This window comes from Rousettus aegyptiacus, unplaced genomic scaffold (genome assembly GCF_014176215.1).
Source record: "Rousettus aegyptiacus isolate mRouAeg1 unplaced genomic scaffold, mRouAeg1.p scaffold_m13_p_1, whole genome shotgun sequence".
In the NCBI taxonomy this organism is placed as follows: domain Eukaryota; kingdom Metazoa; phylum Chordata; class Mammalia; order Chiroptera; family Pteropodidae; genus Rousettus; species Rousettus aegyptiacus.
Genome location: NW_023416284.1, coordinates 37,214,303 through 37,237,460, shown reverse-complemented (window position 1 = coordinate 37,237,460; position 23,158 = coordinate 37,214,303). Strand labels below are relative to the sequence as shown.

The window sequence follows — 23,158 nt, the reverse complement described above, 5'->3', positions numbered from 1 at the left end:
ATCACTATTCTGTACAAAAATCTCAGAGAGAAGGCTCAAAGTAATTTTTAAACAAATCTTTGTCATAGCTATCACTCTCATTTTACCAAAATGTTTCCTATAGAGTCCTTTACAGTAAAACAGGCTCAAAGCATTTTTCCTCCAGTCCCAGACTTTAAAAAGATAAATAACTGGAATTCCCAAAATATAATGGATTTTGATGTGGTGACTCCAAACCAACACCAATCTATTTGCATAGACTTCCTTATCCACTCCAGTCCTGGATCCCCTCTCTGTGGATGGTGCAGAATTATTCAAACAATTGCTGGCTTTTCTCCCCCCTCTTTCTCTCTTCTTTATGACTTATCATTTGTGGGGAAAAAAATACAGGAGGGAAAAATCCCTGATCCAGCTGGAGTGCTTTGAAAAGCTGGAGGTTTTGAAGTCTGGCCTGGGCTGGAAGAAAACACAAGAGGAATATGACCTTGATACAAATCCAAAATTCTTCATCGGGGCAAAGCCTTCGACCATGATTGGTCTGTGGGATAATTCCTCACAGCCAACAGCTACAAGATGAAACTGAAGCCACAATAGATTGCAGCAGGCCAGGCTAGTAGTTCCCTCAATGGCTGGGCCACAAAACTCCTCTTTTATATGGAGTCAAACAAACCATTCCATATGCTGGTCCATGGGGAACTGCATGTCTGTCTTTCTATTTGATCTTTCCTTGGCCCCTGTACCAGGCTTCGATGCCTGGAAGTGGCACCAGCCCCTGTTTACTTTCCCTGCTTCCAGTACGGTGTCATAAGATTCATTAACTTTCCTTCAGGATAAAATCCAAGTGCCTGAGTATCTCATAAGCCTTTTAATAACTGACTCCTGCTTCTTTCCAATCTCCTTCCATTTCCTATCCTAGCAACAAGAAGCTCATAACAATTAGGAGAAGTTATATGTCAGTAGCAAACCAAATCTCTGTGACTTACAGAATCAATGGCTTATGTCTTGATTAGCTATGTGTTCACTGAGTGCTGGCTGGGCCTCTGCTTTGTTTCTCACTCACTGGCCAAGGGTCATGAAGTCTCTACTATGTAGCTACCAGCTACTTCTAACACAGTATCTACCAGCCACTGTGTCTACTGAGCAATTGAAAAGGGCGTAGTCCAAACTGAGATGTGCTGTCAAAGACTTAATCCAAAAAAGGATATAAAATAACTTATTAATATTTTTGTATCGATTATATGGTAAAATAACAATATTTTTAATATATCAAGTTGAAATATTTAATATATTACTAAAATTAATTTTATTTTTTCTCTCATCTGAAATTTCATCTGTAAATTTACTTTTTAAAAACAAAATGTGGCTACTAGAAAATTTAAAATTACATATGTGGCTCACGGAAATGATAGCAGTTACTTCTACTCACATTTCACTGGCCAAAGCCAGTCACAGGCCCTGCCAACCTTTAAGGAGGCAGGATAATGCTGTCCTAACATGTGCTTGAATGGAGAGGAGGGGAGGATACATGTGGCCATGCTCAATAACTATACACAGCTATTAGTGGTTTTCTGAACTGGGTACAGATGAGTTTGATAGGCTGTTCCTTTTGACTGAAAGGTCTTCCCTTCCCACATACATCTGGCCAACTCTGACTTTTTCTTTAATTTGAGTAGTGGCTCTAATGTACTCTTTACTGGGAAGCCTTTCTGAACCCCCACCTACTCACTCAACACACATATGTTGTGTAGTTGTGTAGGGTTGATCACACTATTCTCTGGGCCTATTTGACCTTGAGCACATCTCATCTAGTTCTTCAATGATATGATTTTGCATTGTTGCCATGGCAAGGCTCATGTACTTTAGAATAGGCTCCCTGTCTCACTCATTGCTGTACCCCCAGTGCCTTTCACATGGCTTGCTAAAGGATAAGCACTCAGTCAATGCTTAATGACCAAATGAAAGAAAGGAAAATTGGATTGTAGAACACTGTTTATAAGCTACTTTTATATCTCCCCATCCCTATAAGCCTCATGGTGCCCATGAGGGGGAGACTGTATTGTGTTTATCATGTCCATTTTACAGATAAGAAAACTGATGCTCAGAGCAGTGTAGAGATTAGTCTAAGCCTCACACAGAAAATAAATTGCAAAACCAGGAACAGAACACAGGCCTGACTCCAGCCCAGTACTCTTTCCTCAAATGCCTCTTGTTCAGATTTAGATCCACTTAAATAGCAGATTTGGATCTACTTAATGTAACATAAGTGACAATTCTATGTCTTTGGCATTTTCATATTCAGTATTTTCCTTCATTCACCCATCTATCCTGCTATCTTTAGTTGATAAATATTTATTGAGTATCTACTACACCAGGGACTGTTTTCTAGAAGAAAGTCTCTTGAATCAGACTGAATCAAGTAGCTCTGCCACTTAGTTGTATGGTCTTGGGTGAGCTTAACCATTCTTTGCTTCAGCTTCTCATCAGCGAAATGGAAATTACAATGACTTTTTTCACAGGGCTGTGGTGAGGGTTTTCTATTTTCTATTGCTGCTGTAATAACACAGACTTAACACCTTAAAAAATAGCACCATTTATTATTTCACAGTTCTATAGGTCAGAAGTCTGGGCAGAGCATGACTCAGCTGGTACTCTGTTCCTGGCTTCACAAGGCTGATATCAATGTGTTAGTAATGCTGTGTTCCTTTATGGAGGCCTAGGAAATTAAATCTGCTTTTAAGCTCTTCTAAATTGCTGACAGAATTCAGTTCCTTATGGTTGTAGGACTGAGGTTGCCATCTCCTTTCTGACCATTGATCAGGAGTTGCTCTCAGCTTCTAGAAGCCACCTGCATTCTTTGGGTCATGTCCCCTCCCCTCTTCCTCCAATTTCAAAATCAGCAGCATGAGTTTTTCTCACACTTCAAAACTTCACTTTTTGCCCCATTTCTCCTGCCTCCAGCTAGGGAAAGTCCTCTGCTTTTAAGGTTGTATGTGATTAGACTGAGCCTACCGAGATAACCCAGAATAATTTCCCTATCTTAAAATCCTTAACTTAGTCACATCTGCAAAGCCCCTTTTGCCATATAGGATAATAGTTATGGGTTCTAGGAATCAGAGAATGGACAACTTTAGAGGCCACCATTGTCCCTGCCCCAAAGATTATAGGAAATAATGCAAAAAATACACTTGAAAACATGCCTGGTCATATTGCCATCACTCAATAAATGCTAGGTACCATAATTAATGTTGTTGTGTTATTAATTTTTTCATTAGTTCTATGAGTAAGCCAGGGAAGGGAAAGCTCCATATCTTATGGATAAGGAAACGAATACACAGAGATATGAAATAACTAATGAGCACCAATGGTAGGGAGAATTGCTGAGTTTTCCTCTTTGCATCCCCCATGACTAGCATGGCATCTGGTAAATAATAAGACTCATTACTTTTTCGGCACTTACTATGTTTCAGATGCTTTGCAGAAGTGTTCTCAATTCCCATAACAACCTTACAAAGCAGGTATTATTAGCCCATTTTATAGTGAAGCAACAAAGGGTCAGAGGAGTTAAGTTAGGTCTCAAGGTCCCAGAGCTTGCAAGTAGTAAAGTAGAGACTTGAACCTAAATCTATTTAATTGTAATTATTTTTGCCCCTGCATGCTGGCCTACAGGTTTTCTTCACTTCAACAAATCTGATTAGTCCTAACATGAGCCAGTAGGCCTTGTTATTTTTGTTTTTCGACAAGAACCCGAGGTTCAGAGAGGTTAAATGACTCACTCAAGGTCATAGAGATGCTTAATGGCAGAGATGGGATTCTAACCAGGTCTAGCCTATCTCTGAGGTCCTTAATCTTTCCACCACTGTGCCACCAAAGCTGGGGCTCAGTAAATGTATGTTGAAGGGTTGAAGGTGCCTATTCTAGGCCCACCTCTGTCTTCTTGTTTCACATGAAGGGCAGCCAATGGATGCTGTTGCTTTGGTGGACCTCATAAATTGGGAGGGAAGCTAGTTTCTTAAGGACTGAAAATGATGGACATTTTTCTCTGGGAATAAGAATTCTATGAAGGGACCATGCAATCAGCGGTCTGGGCTTCTCTTTTCATTTTTAGGATTTTACTCTGAGACATTATGGAGTTGCCCATCATGGGTGCTTGTAGGACACTAAATCATTCCTCACTGGTTGTATTTTCCTTTTTAAAGGCCAATTAAAGGGCCAAGGAAAAGGAGTTTGGGAGGCAGTGAAGGCATGTGTCACCCATGACGTAGTTATTTTTTCCATGTTAATTCTGTCCCTGAAAATTCAGTTAGGCTAAGGACTCTGATGCTTCCGTTCAGGAAAATGGTTTCAGAAGATTTTAGTCATCAAAGAGGGAAAGGACAGCTTTGTGTCAATAGCTGCTGATTGATCTAAAAATATATTGGAGGGTTTTCTTCTGGCAAGAGAAAGGCATATTGTCATAAACATTTCTGTAATGATAATTGAAACTGGTATTACTTGTTGCAAAAGCAGTAATACTCCTGAAATCTGTTGATCATAAAGAACTGCAGTAAGGTGAGTGGGACACTGCATATTTGTTAAGGTCACAGGTAAGAAGTCATCAGACTCTGCTTTGAATTCTGGCTTCGTCACTTACCGTGTGACCTTAGATAACTCAGTTTATCCCTCTGATCCTCAGTTTCCTTATCCTAAATATGGATAATAACATCTGCTAGTAGGGCTATTTGAGAATCACATGACAAAATATAAAACAATAATTAACACCGTCTGACACAGAGATACTCGATCAGTGTCACTCTTCTTTTATAGGAAGGCAGGGCCACGTAGCAAGACAGCAGCAGTGCAGATTGGCTCTCTTCTTCCCAAATCTTTAACCCAGATTATTACTGACTGAAAGCTCCATCCTCTTCTCCGAGCCTGTCCCATTTATCATTCTCACCACCTCTTTCCAACTGTTAACACAGTGGAGACCTAAACCTGAAACAGATTGGCTGAGGCAGACCCATCTCCTGGCATCTGTCTCCACCGACATAATCCTGTTTAGAGCTACATCCTTGACCTAGGTAGTTGCAATTTTTTCTTAACTGTTTTCTCTGTTTTGTCTTAACCATACACCACTGCTACAGCAACATGCTTAAAAATAATATTTGCCTTCAAAGCCTTTGCCTTTAATAACATCTAGGATTGAATGCACTCCAGGACCACAGTGGGAAGTAGTGTCTCCATCTGTCCCACCCACACATCTTTACCTCCCAACACTGGCTGAGGGATGTGGTCTTCCCAAAGGATCTTTAGCATGAAAACAGACCATTCCCCTCTCTTAATGCTCTAGCTTCTCTTTTGGAATCAAGCTGAGCCATCAGGTGGTCAGTGGGCTGTACTGTCAGGGTGCTTTGCAGAATCAAGTTGAGTTATATTCTTACTGCCTTTGCTACAGGGACTCTGTTATGGATGAATCGTGCCCCCACAAATTCACATGTTGAAGTCCTCGGCCTCAGTACCTCAGAATGTGACTGTGTTTGGAGATAGGGCCTCTAAAGAGGTAATTAAGGTAAAATGAGGTCATTAGGGTGGGCTCCAATCAGACGTGATTGGTGTCCTTATACAAAGAGATTAGGGCACAGACACAGAGGCAAGACCATGTGAAGACACAGGGAGAAGAAGGCCATCTACAGGCCAGGGAGAGAGGCCTCAGACAAACAATCCTGCAGGTTCCTTGATCTCAGATTTCTAGCCTCCAGAACTATTAGAAAATAAATTTCTATTTTTTAAGCCATGCAGTCAAGTTTGTTACAAAGCCTGAGCAAAATAATCTAGGCACCACTGCAAATATTGTTCACTATGTCACGTAGTACCTCTTATGTGAAGCCTGTGAAAGAAATTCTTTTAGAAATTCTGTCCTGGGAAAGTAATTATGGATTGGTTCTCCTTTTTGCTTTGGCTGCCAGAAAACTGAATGTCAAACTTGAACTATACCAAGCAGCCATGTGAGGCTTTATGGTCTGGATTTTTGTGTTCTTTCTCCCATATTAATCGAAAATTCTTACGTATATTTCTTCTCATTTTAATTCTTTATGTGTATTTTGCCAGTCAATAGAAATAATTGAAATTAAAAATAAAGTGGCTAGAATTGTAGAAGTTGATGCTTCAGGTAATTATCATGATGCTGATTATAAATAACACTTGTTAAATAATTGCTATATGCAAGCATTGTTCTAAGTCCTTTCCATGTATTATCTCATTTAATTCTCACACAAACCTCATGTGGTAGGTACTATTATTGTCCCCTTTTTAAAGATAAAAAAACAGGCTCAAGAAGATAAATTATTTGCCCAACTAATATAAAGTAAATGGCCATGCCAAGCTTTGAAGGTGGGACAGTCTGACCCAAGGCCTGAACCACTAGGCATTTGGCTAAGGAAAATAGGCATTATCTATTCAAGATCTGGGCAGCTTGCCTTTGCCTAAATGGGGAGTGAGTTGTGGTGTAGGTAAGGGGTTGTTAAAGACTGGTTCACCCATAGGAACAACTAGAAAAGCTAGTGGATCTGAGTGAGGACGAAGGCTCTTGAAGACTTTAGAAGATTCCATGATGTTTCACTGTCTAGAATGAGGACATTCAGGAAGAGAGCCAGGGAAGTTATTTTAGCTCTGAGAGCTTCACCATCCATGTCCTACCTTCCGCTGCAACTTTAGGCTTCAGCCAGGCCAGTCGTTTGTATTTCCACACCACTGCCAACTCACACATCCTCTCCGCCTGGGTGTGAATGCCCTGCTCCTCTTTCACCCCCAGGCTTTGCCTGGTTGACTCTAGTTGTTTTTCAGAAAGCGGCTCAGAAGTTTCTGCCTCCAGAAGTGCTTTCTTGAGTTAGGTCCCCTCTTCCACAGTTCCCAAACTTGCAACTTGCTGTGTTTTTCTTCCCTACAGAACTGAGCACACTCTTCAAGTAGCCTGTTTATTCTTCTAGACAGTTCTAGACTCTGAGCTTCCTGAGGACAAAGACTGTGTTTATTCATTACTTATGTACTACACTCAGGTTTGGCTCAATGCAGAGTTTAGCAAGTTGAATGAATGATTTTCTAAATGTGAGATTGGAGCCTTTAGGTTTTGTTTGTACTTGCAGAGTCTTCCTGCATGAAGATTTATCAAGCAGAGAAATTTATCTGTACATCTGCACTGGTATTCAGATTATCGTACAGTGTTATTTTACTGTGTGGGGCCTCATGTAGGCCTCATTGTGGAATGAAATGGCATATAAACAAATGAGCAAGCAAATAAGCAAACGCATGTAACTAAAATTTGCATAATGTTTTATGGCTGATGAAATCATTTCATATAGATTATCTCATTGGTTATAGCATCCTTATTTTATAGATGAGAAAAGAGAGAGTGACTTTGCTCAGGGTTGCTCAACCTGGAATGTGGTTTGGGGTAAGCTCCAATCCAGAAAAGGGGCTTTGGATCAGACAGGTCCTGGGCATAAAGCTGGCCTTGATCACTTGTGAACATCCTTGAAATTCAATTTCTTCCTTTCTAAAACAGCAATAATAATAGAAACTAAGATAGTTGTTCAGATCAAGAGAGCTATATTAGGTACAAAGTCTCCATAAATGCTTGGTTAATAAATTAATATACAACTTGACTCTAAATGACAAGCATTAGAACTCCTTGTGTGTTCCTGATCACACTCATTCTTCCCCTCAACTTTCTGCTCATTTACTTCTCTCTAGATATTTCAATTGCTAAGATCCTTAGTTCTTGCCACGTGGACTTTATTTCATGGTTCTTGGCTTTGCTTTGGACTCTTCCCGAGGTCTCTCTCCAACACTTGTTCTTTTGCTGAGTTGGAAAACTTACTCTTGCACAACTTCTTTGATTCCACAGCTGTGACACCCTACCTGGCAAGGAGCTCTGCTGTGGAGACAGAGCTGGCTTGGGGGCCTCAGCCAGGAACACAGAGACCTCACTGCCTTGGCCTGGAGAACACCTTCCTCCAATTCTAGGCAATGCACAAGAGAGGACCTGTATCATTCCAAAGCCAGCATTTTTCAGGCATTGGACAGTTTGATGGTGGAGTTCATTCCCCCCTCCCATCTGGCCTGGCTCACTGTGAAGCTTGGGGCCAGAAGGACTGCCAGATTGGGTAATTTTCTCAGAAAAGAACTGTAAAGATGAGGGTTTCAGATGTGCTTTCGGCATGAATCATAAGTCACAGGCACCAGGGCCAATGTGAGACACATGTCTGTTAATGGTGGTAGGACAAAGCCAGGCTGAGGTTAGGTGTAACACCCTTAGGGCTGTTATATTTCCAAGGAGAATTTGGCACCTGCAAATTTTTAGTGCTTGTTTTAGGTATTTCTACCAAACCTTAAGATTGAATTCATATTAGTATTTATTCAATGCTTGTTGATTCTTTAAACGGATAGATATGGTCCTGGCAGTCTATTTGGGAAGATAGTCATGTAAAGTGACAATTACAATATAGTGTGAAAAAGACTGTGGTGAACAAAGTACAGAGAGCTATGGGATGTTGCATAAATGGCCCCAATCTGAACTTGGTGGAGGTGGTGAAGATGAGGGCTAGATATCAGAGGAACCTTGAGAGGCATTTATCATGTAACTGAGATCTAAGAAATGAGTAGAAATTAGCTAGTTTAAGATGAGAGATGAAGGGTAATCCAGGAGGAGAAAATAACATGGACTAAACTCTGGAAGTGAGAGAGCATGGCTTCTTTGAGAAACAAACATAATTTCTCAACGGAACTGAGGTGTAGGTAAAAATGGAGTCAGAGCAAGTGAGAGAAAAGAGATCTCACTTCCAACTTTTTTGCTCTTCCCTGTACCCTTTGCCTGGGGTGCTTAACACCTTGGTATCTTCCTACTCACTCTCTTATTTCCTTTGAGTCTTTGCTCTGCGAAGAACTTCTAATACAGACCTTGTAGGAATACTCCTTAAAATAGCACCTTACCCTCTAGCATACACTATATTCTCTTTCCCCTTTGTTTTTTTATGTTTCTTCATAGTATTTTTTACCACTTCATGTACTTTATGTTATACTAACTTATGTATTTTTTTTGTCTCCTGCTTACTTTAATATAAGCTCCATGAGGGCAGAGATTTTTTCTGTGTCTCCAGTACCTAGAAAAGTGTCTTAAATATGATAGGTGTTCAGTAAATATTTGATGAATAAGTAAGTGATCAGAATTGAAGAAGAGACTGAAGTCTAGTTTTCAGGAGGACAGTATCTTAATGCTTTCCTAGTGGCCCACCACGGGATGGGAGAGACAATAGAAATAGACCTCCTGTGTGGATGTAGGAGGACATTTAGTCCAGCCACGCTTTACTGAGCACTTATGTCAGGGGCAGTTTCAGAGCTGCTTCTGATCTGTAGGAGCATGCAAGCTGCTGGAAGATAATGTGGACAATGTGATATTAAGCAGAATGACTTACACTCACAGAAAGGAAATTTAAGCATGTAGAGTGGAAGCAGAAAGGAAGGAGAGATTCTTTCCGAGGAGGAAGGGTGCCTTACCATAGATGCTTCCACAGAGAAGATGTCTTCTGAGCTACATTTAAATCAGATAAGAACTTCAACAGAGGGAGAAGGAAGGAAAGGATACAGCATGGAAGCAGAAAAGAGAAGGATGTGTCTGGTTAGTGGAGAAGAGACCATTGTGACTGCATCATAAAGTAAATGAGCAGACTTAATGTGACATGAATATTGACAGATGGCTGAAAGTAAGATCATGACAGGGGGTGGGGGTAGGGCAGGTCCATGCTGGAGAATTTAGTTGTTCTTCAGTAGGGAGCTCAGTGCATTTTGGATACATTAAATGATGTGATATATCTGACTTTGCAGCATAACTTAGCCTAAAAAATTGGAGAGACCAGAAATTTTGTAACCAGTTGGAATACAATTTCTCAGATAAGAAATCAAGAACTAAAGAATAGACATTTGCTTGCCCATTTTCTTCATCCTTCACCTATCAAAATCCTTACCACCCGATAGGTCTAGGAGTCAAGTGCAAATGTGATTGGTTGTTTAACAGACACTCCAGAATCAAAGTCTAATGTGGCTTCATTCCAGTGTGTCATATATTTAATTGAAACATTGATCTATGCAAAAATGGTGGTCATATTTATTCTCGAATACAATCTGAGAATAAAGGGGGAATGTGTGTGTGTGTGTGTGTGTGTGTGTGTAACAGAACTGTGGAGGTACTTGGTTGATTAGTTTTTGTTCATGCTCCTATATTGCAGAATCATTCTTTCTGGAAATCAGAGAATAAGGAAGATCAGAGCTGAAATGTTTAGAGATCAGGTCCCCCAGTGCTTTGTTATAAACTGAGACCTAAAAAAACTCAATAGTTTGTCTGTGGTTGCACAATTGTTTATGTAAAAATAGTAGACAGGGATATTGGAGGTAAGAGGAAGTTTTTAAAGCCTGAAAGTAGTTCCTCAATTCTCAAAAGGCAGAGCTTTCTAAAGAACTCTAAGGAGGAGACGGAAGATTGGTGGTGGTAAATGCTTAAAAAAAAAAAAAAAAAAAAAAGCTCCAAACCAAACAACAAAAAACCCCCACATTTTAGATTTCAATCTAAAAAAGGGAATTAAAAGGGAACTTTTTTTTTCAGATACGACCTTTCTGCCTCTGAGGAATAACAGAGAACCCATATGAATCTAGTTTTCTTCAGAGAGCTGTAATAATTTTACATGGTAATTTTCATTAAAGTCTCTGTTTTTTCTCCAGGACCCTAGTGACCTACCACCTGGTAATTACTTCACCAGCAGAGCGACTCCTACAGTCAGCAGTCTACTTTGTTCTTCTATAGATTATGCTAGTATTGGGTCCAAGGAATCTTTCCCTGACCTAAGGTCACAAACGTTGTCTCCTATGGTTTCTTCTAGAAATTTTATATAGTTTAAGATTTTACATCATTTACATCTATGGTCCATTTAGAGTTAATTCTTCTTTATGGTACAAAGTATAGATTTAAGGTTTTGATTGTTTTGTTTTTTGCACTGCATATCCAATTCTAGCACCATTTGTTGAAAAGATACTAGCTTTCTTGACTGAATAGTCTTTGTACCTTTGTTGAAAATTGTGTGCGTGTGTGTGTGTCTATGTCTTTATACCTTTGGACTTTATTTTGTACCATTGATCTATTTGTTTATCTTTGTGCCAATACCAGTGTTTCAATTAATGCAAATTTATAATATGTCTTGAAATCAGATAGGGAAGTCATCCAACTTTGTTCTTTTTAAAAGTTGTTTTGATTAATCTAGATTTTTGCACTTTCATATAAATTTTAGAATGAGCCACTCAATTTATTTAAAAAATTCAGCTGGGATTGTGATTGGAATAGCTGTGAATTTATCCATCGATTTTGAGAATTGATATCTCAATATTGAATTGGCTAATAGTAGTCTCTCCATTTATTAAAGTCTTTAATATTTCTCATCAATATTTTACAGTTTTCAGTGTCTAAATATTCACAGCTTTTTCATATTTTAATGCTATTTCATGTTTTTATTTCCCTAAATATTTCATATTTTAATGCTATTAGAAGTGATATATTTAAAATTTTTTAATTTATGATATTTCATTATTAATATATAGAAATATAATTGATCTTTGTATTAATCTCATACCCTACAGCTTCACTACACTCACTCTGTTTTAGTAGAATTTTTTCGTAGATTCTGTTGAATTTTTTTACATAGATAATGGTGTCATCTGTTAATAAAGTCAATTCCATTTCTTTCTTTCCAATCTTGATATTTTTTTATCCCCCTCTTTTTTTTTTCCATCTAGAAACACTTTAAAAGCAGTAAACTGGGGCAACCTTGGGGCTCAACTTGTTTGTTTCCCACATTTTAGTGACCACTATTCTTTTTTTGTCTGATGCTCAGTTCCTTGAAAACCATTGTTTCATACATATATATCAGACTATACACACACACACAAACACATATATACACACACACATATATATGATATAAATATAAAAGATATGTAAGATATATATACATATAGGATAGATATAAGATATAGATATATAAAATATACATATCTTTTTTTCTGGTCGTATACAGAATGAGGGTGAATCCAGTCCCCATTATTCCATCTTGATTGGAAGCAGCAGTTCTCTCCACTTGGATTTAAGATAAAGAAAAAAAATGAGATTTAAAAAATAATTTTCAGCTACTTTGTCAAGATTATGGTCATGGGCAAAAGAGCTTTTTGAGCCCATTATACTTAATTTCTCACGGGAGCAGACCAAGTATGAAGAGATGCTATTACTAAGGGAACAACAGGGGCCAACAGGGACCAACAGATCTAAATTATTTTCAAGGTCATAGTGACAGTAACAAAAACAGTTTCTCACATGGATGTAGCCTTTTATGGTTTATAAAACGCTTTTTGTATTTGTGAACTCATTTGGCCTTCTCAGCATCATTGGAAAATAATGGGGGAGGGGATTATCCCCATTTTATTGGTAAGGAAATGGAAGCTCAGAGAAGTGAAGCAAATTTCTCAAGAACATATGGTGAAGGAGAAGCGACACAGGAGCCGCTACTCAAATCCAGGTCTGTTTGACTTCTTGTCCAACTCTTTAAAAAATAAATAAATATAACATATGTGTTGCGGAGAATTTAAAACATATATTAAAGTCGCCAGAATTGTATAATGAATTCTCAGGTACTCATTGCCTGGCTTCAACAGTTATCAGCTCATGAATATTCTTGCTTCATCTGTACCCCCCCCCCACCCCCCGGCCACTGACTTTCACTTTGTATTAATAAATTTCAGCTACAATATTATTTGTCACGTAAATACCTCAATATATTCAAGGAATCTTTTAAAAATGTATAACCATAATACAACTTCACGTGGAAAATTAGCTTTAATCACTTAATTTTTTTCAATTATGCAGTCAGTTTACAAATTTCCAGCTAATCTTATAATGTCATAATTTAAAAAATAGTTTACTTGAGTACAAATAGGTTGTACACACTGTTATTGGTCTCTCTTAATGTCTATGCTACTTAACACCTTTTCCTCTCTTACAATATATTTTTTGAAATAACCAGATTATTTTTCTGCAGTATTTATCAGTCTGAACTTTGCTGATTGCATTTCTGTGGTATGATTTAACATATTTCTCTTTTTTTCTGTATTTCCTAAAAATTGGTAACTATAACCTGAAGCTTGATCAAATTCATGTTTATTTGTTTATTTTGGCAAGACAACTTTATGGCTGATATTGTGCTCCTTCTCAATAGGCATATAATATCTATTTGTCTTGTTTTTTTTTTTGTGACATTAGCAGCCACTGATGATTAAATCCTGTATCTACTAATTCATTATGGGTTATGAAATGATAATATTCTAATTTTATCACCTGTCTGAGACTCTTTCTTTTATATTCTCATACATTTAACCAATGAAGTACCAAAAATCTGAAAACTTAATCCAAACTCTCTTAAGACTAGTTGAATAATACAAATATTAGAACAAAAATAAATGCTCTTCCATCTGTATGACATAACCTTTTATTCTTTACAAAGTGTCACTAATAATATTAGCTTATCTGCATTTATATAACCCTGGAGGCAGGACAAATGTGCATCAGATTGTCACAAAAAAGGCTCCTCAATGAATCATGCCTTCCTGAGATCATGTCCCTTTTTGTAATTTGACTTTGCCTTCCTCCCACAAAAGGGTGGAGTATGTTTCTCCAACCCTTGATTCTGGGCTGATCGTGTAACTTGCTTTGACCAGTAGAATATGGAAGAAGTGACACTATGTGATGCTATGCCTTAAGAGACCGTATATTTTCCACTTTCTCTTAGAACATTATGCCATGTGAAGAGACACAGTCTAGCTCCCTAAGTATGAAAGACTTTATCCAAAAAAGAAGCTCAGAACCCTAGCTGTGTCAGTTGGGCCCAGGTTTTAACTGACTCACCAGCTGAATGCTGCTCCATGAGTAGACCCAGGCAATATGAACAGAACTGCCTAACCAACCCACAGAATTGTGAGAAACAAACTCTTGATATTTTATTTTAGTAAAGTTTGGGGCGACTTATTATATGGCAAAGGCAAAGGAAATGGAGGAGTTATCCACATTTTACCAAGAATACTAAAACCTGGATAGGGAAGATGTCTAAACTAGAATGCTATAGAACTAGATTAGAATTTAGGATTTCTGACTTCTAGTCCAGTGTTCTTGCCATCTCTGTAGTTCTTTCTGTTTTCCAAATTTACTGGCCATCTTAATCTAAAGTTCCTATTATCCTAAAGTAACCTCTGAGGTTGAGCTTCCTGACACCTCTGTGAATTGAGCTGCATTTAATAACTTGGCTATTAGCTAGGGCTCTAGAAAATCCCTTGAGGGAAATAGAAACTGCAGATTTTTAGTGAAGTTTTGCTCTTAGCTGTATTGTTACTCAGTCTTTGGAAAAAGAAACTTGAAATTTCACAAATTAGAGTGAATGTGAAAAAAAGACTTGCAATATGCATAGGGTTTATAAGGGCTTTAAAAAAGACCCAAGTATAACAACTGTTTTTTGTGTAATTCAAGTAGGTTTTGACTGATTCTAACAATTTGTAAGTCCAAACAACTTCCAGATGGTTCTGATAATGGTAAAAGTATCTTATATTTGATCAGTGCCTTTCAGTTTAGAAAGCAAGTTCCCATCTGTGTCCTCCAACCCCCTGTGGAGCTTATGGGGAAGTAGATAAAGGGTTATTAATTCCATTTCCAAGATTTGGAAACTGAGTCCTAGGAAAGGGAGGTGACTTGAATAAAGCCAAGGTCTAAGCAAGCAGCAGAGCTAAGATTTAAACCAAATCTGATTTTGTGGTTGATGGTTTTTCCACCCCTACTGCCTTTATTCTTGTCCATAGTTTCCTTAAGAACATCCTCCACTTCCATTTTAATAACAACAATGAAAGGAGCATTTATTATGTGACGAGGACACAAAAAGAAGTTTACAATCTGTCAGAGCGATAGATAAACAAATACTTACAATAACAAAAATAATAACATTGAGTGCTACGTATCTCATCCTATTTTAAAAGAATTACATATTATTTAATTCTCAAAACAATCCTATAAGGTCCATGCTGCTAGTATCCTTATTTTATAGATGAGGAACTGAAGCATAAAGACGCTTTAAATAACTTCTTAAAGAAACACAGTTTGTGAGTAGTGGAACTGGGACAGTAAGTTTCGCAGTGGAGGCCTGGAGAGGTAAAGGGAGCACTAAGGAAAGAGACTCCTAGTCCTCCAGGAAAAATCCAGGAAGATTTTATTGAAGACAATTTACATGAACCAGCGCATGAAGGATCTGGGGTTTGTCAGGAGTCATGGGCAATGTGATCAGTCAGTGGCATTAGGGAATGGCATGGTCATGGAACTATGAAAAGTTCAATACGATAGAGCTTAATATGTGACACAGAGATATACATACATATGCAGCTACATGAATATTGAAACTCAGATACTTGTGTTATAATAGGTACTTTTGGTGTTTATCCATCCCTTTCACCTGAGCACAGCAGAACTTTCATCCAGGAAGAGTAAGGCTAATCTGTTTGTCTTGTTCATTAGCCTGGTTCTCTGGACTTTTGCCAACTCTCACCTGTGATGTTTACTCCCCAGTTTCATGCTACTCCACACCTGATGGGCCACTTCTCAGTATCAGTGCTAATTATTATTATTATTGAGATTTTTAATTAACGTAATTACCATCAACATACATTTTGATTAATAGTCATTAACAGTAATTTCTAAGATTCATTATTATCACTGAGATTTAATTATTTAATTAATATAACAATTAATAATAATTTATATTTACATGGGGCTTGATATTTTGCAAAGTGATTTCAAATATAAAATCCCATTTGATCCTCCCTGAAACTCCAGGTGGTAGGTGGGGTGTGGATTATTATCCCCATTTTATAGACAAGGAAGCTTAAGTGAGAGAAAGGCAGGAACTTAGCCAGTTTTCTGACTCCCAGTCTGGTTCTATTTATTTCTCTATCCTTCCATTGGCAATTATTCAGAATTTCACCTCAAGATATTATTAGAACCAAATCTTAGGGATGAATTGTAATCAGCCAGCTGTCAAAGAAAAGGAAGATGTATTAGAGGCAAAGGGAAGAGCAATTGCAAAGATGGTAGGTAGTAAGGTATAAAGAGCAAAGCCCATTCAGAGAACTGCCAGTATTTCAGAATGGTCACGTGGCAGAATGGAAAGCTTTTGGGAGTCAGGTGGATTCAGGTCTCAGCTCTATTACCTGAGTGATCAGCTGTGTGATCCTGGGAAGTTTCCTTGATTTTCTGACTCTCAGTATAATAATACAGAATTTATCTCATTACAGGTTTCTGAGAAGTTGTGAAAAAGTGTTATGCAGAGTCAGATACACAATGGGCCCTCAGTGAAAGGTAACTATGTTAGTGTTATTGCCGTGATGGTAGAGCAGAATGGATATTAATGATGTGGTGGGCGAGAGTGGGGACATGATGATGTTAGGAGGAGACGCAGAAGTCTAATTATGAATGCCACTGCGTAAGTTCCACTTTATTATCTAGTGAATAGGAAGCCACAGAAAGGTGATTAGCAGGGCTGACATGGTCAGATATTTTTTTAAAATCATCCTGGCAGCAGTGCAGAGACAAATGGCTGGTTAGGAGACTGTTTATACGGTCCTGGAGTGGAAATGTGAAGAACTGGGCTAAGTCTGTGACACAGTGGAAAAGGACACGGATTAGGAGACATTTTGGGGAAGTTCATCACCTTGCCTACTGCCTGATTGCATGCTTGGGTTTAGGCATTATGGAGAATTACAATTACTGGAGAATTATGCCGCACTTTCTAGTTTGGACAAATTTGTAGTTGACGGGCCATAAACAGAATAATGGCTGGCAAAGTCTTCCATTAGAATCACACAATTATTTCCTAACGATTGGAGCTTATTCCATAGTTTCAATTCCTTGAAGTACTGCCATCTGAGACACTGCAGCAGTGCAGACTTGTTGACCAAATGAAAGAAAAATTTCATTTTTTTTTTTGTTTATCAGTACTTTATAGCATGTAATGTTCAGCAGAAATAAATTACAATTTAATGTCACTGAGCTGGGTGAAATGATAAAATAAGCAGAAACCAGGTGATGTCAGCACAGAATCAATCCAGAGGAACAATGTTTATGTCTGTTCTAAAAAATTAAGAGGAGCCCAACATTTGATCCAGGATAAATTAACTCTATTTTTGTTTCCTTAGTCAAATTCTGCCAATCTGGAGTTCTAAAACAATATAGCCGATGGACTTCTATGGAACTCAGAACAGAACGGTGACGAAAATTATAATTCCAACCAACCGTGGAATGTTGATTTGGGGGTGATGTGGAAAGAGTAGAGGTTTTGGAATCATAGAATTTGGGGTAGAGATCCTGGCTTGGCCACTTGCTCTCTATATGATCTTAGGCAAGCAGCTGAACCTTTTTGAGACTATTTCTTCATCTGTACAATAGCAAAAAGCGATTGCGAAAAGGACAAGACATGCTCCATATATGAAGTGCTTCCTGTGGAGCAAGCCCTCAATTTTGGTTATTATGACCTGGATAGTTCCTATCCAATGTGGCCACTTTGGCCTTGCCATCTGAATAACTTTCTTTATTTTTCACTCTGTTTGGCATAGACTGGTTGTAGCCTCCTAATGGGCAGGGAATTTTTCTATCAAAATCAACCCTGGATTTTCCAGGAAAGACTTTTTACTGAACTGGAACAACTTTGGTTGTAGGCACTAAGAATCAACGTGTCCCCATGGAAAGAAGCTGAGATATAAGTACTTTATACTTCAAGTGTCCAGAATGAAAGGAGATCCAAATGATTAGAGCTGCCAGAAACCCAATGGCTATAAAAGTGAGTTGTAAAAGAGAATGGTTCATAATAGATTTCACTACTACAACTTCCATGAAGGATATAGGGGCTGCATCCAGGCCACCAGTTGTATGAAGGTTTCTATTATTGGGTCGGTCTCAAATTGTCTCACTATGGCCAGGACCAGTTTCTTAGGTTTCAGAAGCAATGCTAAAGTTTTCTTATCTTTAGACAAGGCTATGGGAGACCAGCAGTGTTACTACAATTGTTGGGTACCAGATGGAGACAGCATGCAATGTACCTCTGTGCCTCTGCTTGTGCTTGTGCTAGTTTTCTTTTCTGCCCAGAACAGTGACTCTAATTTACCCATGTGTCAGACTCTTGTGCTTATCTATAGAAGGTACCATACAAATAGTCAATAAAGAGCACAGGCTTTGGAATTAGACGGATCTGGGTTTGAATCCTAACTCTACCAATCTATTGGCTATGTGTAAAAGTGACCAACCTCTCAAAGCCCATTGTTCTTCTTTAAAAAAGTAGCTAGTAATGGGACCCACCTCAAAGGGTTGCTGTGAAGATTAAATGAGACAATACGCATAAAGTGTTTAGCACATTGTAATGCTAAATAAATGAGAGCAACTTTTATTCATTCTCAGATTCTCAGCTCAAGTTTGATCTCTGTGTTTCATATCCCCTTTGCTTCTTGTCCAATTCTCTATCTGAATACTTCTCATATTCTACCGGGACAGTCACAGTTATACAATGCAAGTCTTATTCATCAAGAGCTTAAGGATATGTTTTCATAACAACCACCTCACTCTGTGACTTTGACCAATCATTTTTTCCCCCTTCTCGTGATCTGTTTACCAATTTATAAATGAGGCTATTGGGCTATTCTCTACAGTCTCTTACAGTTTCAAACCTTCTAAAAACTGGACCCAAATTACCATGGGATGCCAACAACCTCCCTTCCCAAATCACAAAAATATCTTTCCTTCTGAACATTTATTATTTATACATCACTGAGCCTAGATCAGCCATTTCTCAAAAGAGCCACACAAAGTGAATTCTCCATCAGGGGAAACAAACGACCAATTGAAAGGGATTTCACGCCTGAATGCTCTCATTCTGCTCATGCCTGGACATCATGGCTGCTACCTTTCTGTACATTATCAAGGGAACTGGGGTTTGTCACTTGCACCAAACCCTGGCCTCTCCCAGAGAACCTCCAAAGAAAGCCTCAATGGTTACCGTAGAAACTTCTTCCTTCCTGGATGCAGACCCATGAAGGCTCATGCAGCCATGACCCAAGAGGGGCCTTATTTAAACAGGAAAGAGAAGACAGTTTAATGGGTAGCTTTGCAGCTCAGATTCCTACACAGTTTACAGTAGTTGGAGTAATAAAATTCATAATGAATGTTTCTTTATTTTATAGCTAACTTTTTGAGTTTGTTTCTTTTCTTTCTTTTTTCTTTTCTTTGGTTTGTTTTCTTTTCTTTTCTTTTTTTTTCTGTACACTAACTGATGGTAGGCAAAGAGAGTTTTAATGGTCTTTTATTTATTTTTTAATTACTGGGGAAATGACATTGAGAAAAATTGTGCTGTATGTACATTTATCTCATTTACTCTTCATGCTATTTTTATGACAACTGTAATCATGAGATTGGGAAAACTGAAAGTTGAAGTACTTAAGTTATCAATGCAGGGATGCATGGCTGTTTGTAAGAAGTGAAACTTTCAAATGGATGAACATAAAAAAAAATTCTAACTTCATTAGTAAATTATTCATTAAATGTGGAATTCCCCATAGGTAAATAGCATTTATAATTTGATCCACAAAGAAATGTAATATCTAGCTTTCAGGTACATTAATAAGTTATAAGTTTAAGGAAATAGTCAAAGAAGATAATTATTAGATAATTATTAAACTCTCTTTTACAGAATTTCATCCTTGGCTAACTTTAGAGACTTGAAATCTCACAATTTGTCAAGAAGTGCATACATCATGATTAAAAATAAGGGAGATCTATTACAATCACTGAACATTGATTACTGTATACATTAGCTGCTTTGCCCAGGCTGTCTTATTAATGGTACTAATAACCCTAGGAAATAGAGCCTGCCATCTCCATTTTACTGATACAGTTAATAGAATCTCAGAAAAGTAATATAATTTGTATAAAAATCAAACTCAATTCTTTCTGATTTCCAAACTCAGGGCTTCATTGGCACTTACGGCTGTGTCTCCTCACAAGAAATTCTCATGAGAAAAATTAAGATCTGTCATCTCAAGGTCGGTGGCATTTCTTTAAATCTCAAAGGTAGGCAATCTATTAAGGAGTTAGGCCTGAGGTCTAAGATGATTTTTGCATTTCTGAAAAGGACCTAGAATACTGCAGTATCCAGTGGGCACACTGGATGGAGACTGAACTCTCTCACATTCATGGAGCAGGAAGCCAGCAATCATCTGCAAGGCAGTTATTAACTCTGGGAAGGTCCTGGGGAAGAGTAGACAGCTGTAGGGAGTTAGGAACCATGAGAACTGCCTAGAGCCAGGAGGGAAGGTAATTTTAAAAGCCAGTGGAAAGTTTTAACAGGCCATGGGGAGTTTTAATCAGAGTCTCTCTTACGCTGAAGACAATCACTGTCTCTACTGTGCTCATTAAGCCAGGAACAAGAAAATACTGAGGGCACATGTATGTGTATGTACATGTATGTGTGCCTGTGTAAAGAGGGGATGAGTAGAAGTTTGGGGAAAGGGTAGCTGAAAGCGCCTGTTAATGTATTCCACATATCTAGAACCCATAGTAAATGCTAATCGGTATTCATTGAACGAAATAGCAAGTGAATGAATTAATAAATAAAGAAGGGTAGGAAAGGAAGTGACAGATCCCAAGGTTTAGAAACACCATAAGCTTCCCGCTCTGTGCTCAGTTACCAAGTGAGACGTGTTAGCAACTTTTCAAATTTCTTTCCCAGTGCTGTCCAAAGGCCTATGCACAGCCTGTCATCTGTGTCGGATCCACTTCAGTCCTCCTCCCCAGATGTTAATCACATGGTAAGTCCCTGTTTTTTCTTCCACAATCTACCTCTTCTGGGGGAATTTCTCTTCTCTATTTTTTCACTTTATTGTACATAACTTCTCTGAGATCAGAACCACATTGTTCTCTATTTGTTCATTTACATATCTTAATTCACACTATAGTGTGAACTCAAGCTTTTATGTCTTTAGCACTTAATGTATTTTCTTTAGCACAGAAGGATTTGTAAATGAATGATTCAATGGATGGGTGGATGCACTAGGCAAACAGTCTTAATTTAATTCATGGCCTAAACTGAAAACAGAGGGCTCTGTGGTTATGAAGGGAAACTTGAGTTCAGGTCTAATCTCTGCCACCAGTTTACAAACTGAATTTGGGAAAGTCACTTGCCCTCTCTGAGCTACATACTCTCCATGGGTAATATGAGAGACACACGATTCCTGGTATTGCACTAGTTAATACCTCACGGAACAAGTGAGCTGTAGAACTCATCTTGGGAATGTTCTGACCTGGATGTCTATGAAGGTCTCTCCACTGCCAAGATTCTAGGAAACTGAGTTTTGATTCAGACTGGGTTAGAATCTCTTTCCAAAGGAAGCTATTAGTAGTGAAGGAAGTTAAGATTTCTGGGTGGTATCAGAATGGTCAGGGAGGCAGAATTAGGATTCTGAGCTAGTTGACTGGGATCTAATTCTCAGCTAGACATTCTTCTCTGTAGTAAGTCAATTAATGGGGAACCAGGGGTCAGAATTTGACATCATGACCCAAGAAACCCTTCACTTACAGATAGAGGAGACTATGGAATATGGTGAGAAAGTGGAAAAGAAGGACTAAATTATTAAACTGCCACTGCATCCTTTTCCACTTTTAATTCTCACAAGTCTAAGAGACAGGTGACACTTTGCTTACCATTTTATAGCTGAGGTGACTGAGGCACACAAAGGTTCGAAACATGCCCAGTGTCACACAAACAATGGATGGCAGATCTACAATTTGAACTTGGATATTTTGGGCTCCAGAGCTTGGATTCTCTTATACAGCATGGCTGTCATAGCAAAGTACATTTTGGGGGGCCACAATTTTGTTAGTCATTGCTTATCTGTCCTACTCTGTTATCTATGGGCCTCATTATTTCTCGTATGTAAAATAGCAATAATGCTTTCTCTATTTCAGGGAAGTCGTGGTGGGGATAAAACACATTTTTTCCTTCCTCAGACTTTCTCCTCCCTCCCACCCCCTACAACCATTCAGTTCTTTAAATGGAGGTTTGCTGAAAAAAATATGTTGAATATGTCATTTGTTTTTATGTAACAGTGTCAATCCTAAGCAAGTTTATGGTTAGTATAATTTACAGTTCCCATGACTTTTCATGAATATTGGGAGAATATGCACGCATTGCTGGTTTTATTAAAATACATAAGTCAAGTAGGTGGTAATCAAGTATAAAAAGCACCTTGCAGTTTTTGAATGCGTTATAAGCACGAGTAACAAACTTTGTCTTTTTATTTGTGTTATAAATAAAATTTATGAGAAAAAAATAGCTGAGAGGGACTAATACCACATACATTAAATTTTAGCTGTCCCTACTGTAGAGTTTGTGAATGGAAGAAATTTCTCAGTGTAGTGTTCAGGATGCATGGTGGAATCACTTGTATTTCCTGAGTAAAATTCTCAGAAATCCACTTGACTTAACACTTTCTTACTTTGCTTTCAGTGGAGCAAACTTGGTGGCAGGGCTTCATCTGACCTTGCAGTTAATGTAATTGTTGGGGTTTTAAAGGACATTGCCTGGTAGTAGAAGTGAAAAAGCTGACAGAAAGAGAAAAGAAGTGGAAACCCTTTATGTACTGTGGGGACAGCAATATACCTTATTAGTGTCCATCATGTATATTTATTTATTCATTTAATTTATTTTTTAAAATTTATTTATTTATTTTTCTATGCCTACAGCAGCTGGTATTCCTAGGTGGTCTCCCATTCAAATACTAACCAGGCCCGACCCTGCTTAGCTTTCACGATCAGATGAGATTGACCACGTTCAGGGTGGCATGGCTATAGACTAGTGTCTACTGTTGTTTATGGCAGAAATGTGGTATCCTGGATATCATGGCCTGACTTGAATCTCATTTCAAATTTCCCCTCATTCTTTGTGCGGCACATGGCTGTCATCTCCTTTATGAAATAGTACTTAACTTGCTTTCTCCAAATTTTTTACATCTTCTGGAGGAATTTTGTCCCAATTATGAA

At 38.2% G+C, this 23,158-nt stretch overlaps 1 long non-coding RNA gene and 1 pseudogene across 7 annotated transcripts in view; one reads left to right on the top strand and one right to left on the bottom strand.

The window, feature by feature from the left end:
• LOC107518356 overlaps nt 1–23,158 on the top strand; it is a 143,572-nt gene that overhangs the window by 7,988 nt on the left and 112,426 nt on the right. For 3 of the 7 annotated variants that reach the window (XR_001598842.2, XR_001598840.2, XR_001598838.2), the window contains exons 3-5: nt 16,372–17,912; nt 20,089–20,163; nt 20,850–20,928. This is a non-coding gene — a long non-coding RNA (uncharacterized LOC107518356). Of the gene's footprint in view, nt 1–16,371; nt 20,929–23,158 lie in introns of all 7 variants that reach the window. The other 4 variants (XR_001598841.2, XR_001598839.2, XR_001598837.2 and 1 more) reach the window with 2 other exon arrangements.
• LOC118604152 lies at nt 22,853–22,971 on the bottom strand (annotated as a pseudogene).